Source organism: Limulus polyphemus, unplaced genomic scaffold (assembly GCF_000517525.1).
Source record: "Limulus polyphemus unplaced genomic scaffold, Limulus_polyphemus-2.1.2 Scaffold4352, whole genome shotgun sequence".
Lineage (NCBI taxonomy): Eukaryota > Metazoa > Arthropoda > Merostomata > Xiphosura > Limulidae > Limulus > Limulus polyphemus.
Genome location: NW_013669962.1, coordinates 90,547 through 92,493, shown reverse-complemented (window position 1 = coordinate 92,493; position 1,947 = coordinate 90,547). Strand labels below are relative to the sequence as shown.

Sequence of the window (1,947 nt, the reverse complement as noted above, 5' to 3'; positions counted from 1 at the left end):
TGTCTATGTAATACACAACATTAGGATATCATGTCTATGTAATACACAACATTAGGATATGATGTCATGTAATACACAACATTAAGATATAATATCAATGTAACATACAACATTAGGATATAATGTCTAATAATGTTGTGTATTACAGTGCAACTCCAAACTACATAGAGAAATCCCTTTTATTAGAAATGTGTCCCATATAGGTCCAACTCCAAACTACATAGAGAAATCCCTTTTATTAGAAATGTGTCCCATATAGGTCCAACTCCAAACTACATAGAGAAATCCCTTTTATTAGAAATGTGTCTGATCTAGCTCCAACTCCAAACTACATCGAGAAGTCCCTTTTATTATATCCAAACTTTATTTGTAAAATACTTATTTAATACTCGTTTAATGTAGCAGCTTCCTGAAGACAAAGTATTCCTTGGTCCAATCATTCTATTAGAAACTGGAGTCATATGAGTTTTCCATTCCATAAATTTGTGTCCTCTAGTCTTCGTATCAGCTGTCAATTTTATAAAAATGTAATTTGGATTTATGAGATCTAAACATCTAACAAGCTTAAAATCCTTAATTATCTGCCCCTAATTACTTCTCATCTCGAGCAAAAATATGTCAAGGGATTTTAGCTCAGGCCAGGTGGTTAGGGTGCTCGATTCGCAATTTGAGGATCGTGGTTTTGAATACCCATCCTGCCAAACATGCTCGTCCTTTCAGCCATGGGGGATTATGATGTTATGGTCAATCCCACTTCGTTGGTAAAAGAGTAGCTCAAGTGTTGGAGGTGGGTGGTGATGACTAGCTGCCTTCCGTCTAGTCTTTCCCTGCTAAATTAAGGACAACTAATGCAAATAGCCCTCGTGTAGCTTTGTGCAAAATTAAAAAAAAAACAATTCAGTCCATCCCCATAGGCTAATTCTCCCAAACGTTGAATTATCTCGGTAACTCTTCTCTGGATCCTCAAATAACTGAACATCCTCTTTAATTTGAATATGAACTCAATCTTTCAAGTCTGATCAGCATCTTATACAGTGAACATTATCTTGTACTCAATATTTTTCCGCATATACAACATGAAATCATGTCTACTCTATAACTAGCTAATATAAATTGTCAAGAAGGCCTTAACAGATTTTATAATGGGTATAAGCAGATATTTTTACTCGCCAGCTTTACATCTTTAATGATGAAGATATAATCAGGCATCTTTTAACATTTGTACAATCGGGATATAGAAAAGGACATTGTTTTGAATGGTTATTGTGTGAACTAATTATTCTTTTAATGAAATATATTGGTGATCTTCCTTCTCTTCAGTTGTTTCATACTTGTACTGTTTGAACCAGAATATTCACTAACTTTGTGTGTACTTCATTTGTAGACTGCCACATTCTACCCCGGGATTGTATTTGGTACCTGTTTCTTTCTAAACTTCTTTATCTGGGGGAAACATTCTTCAGGAGCTGTAAGTATTAATTTAGAAACCTGAACTGATAAGGTTGGTTGGATTGGTGTGATAATTCTAAATGTATCTTTGTGTACTGAACAGTATTGTTAGACCCAAGATTCAGTAGTAACAGATTAAAATCACAGTTGTAAATCTGTCACATACTTCACACTAAACGTTTAACATCGGTGAAAGATCAATACACAGGATGAACTTATTACAGTGAAACTCTGTTTGTCCTCATGCTTCAGGGGACAGTTCAAATCCTTGGATAAATAAGGTATCATTGCGTGTGACTAGGAAGTATCAATAAAGTACAGAGAATAGTAGTATGCTAAACCAGTGTTTATAGAAAATGTCTGCAATAGTTGAAATCCTTGGATAAATAAGGTATCATTGCGTGTGACTAGAAAGTATCAATAAAGTACAGAGAATAGTAGTATGCTAAACCAGTGTTTATAGAAAATGTCTGCAATAGTTGAAATCCTTGGATAAAT

General features: G+C 34.4%; 1 protein-coding gene across 1 annotated transcript in view; it reads left to right on the top strand.

The window, feature by feature from the left end:
* Positions 1 to 1,343: 1,343 nt before the first annotated feature.
* LOC106471010 (transmembrane 9 superfamily member 4-like) overlaps positions 1,344 to 1,947 on the top strand; it is a 16,356-nt gene continuing 15,752 nt past the window's right edge. Inside the window, exon 1 of the mRNA XM_013931596.2 lies at positions 1,344 to 1,468. The gene's annotated coding sequence lies outside the window, so the exon portion shown is untranslated. The remainder of the gene's footprint in view (positions 1,469 to 1,947) is intronic.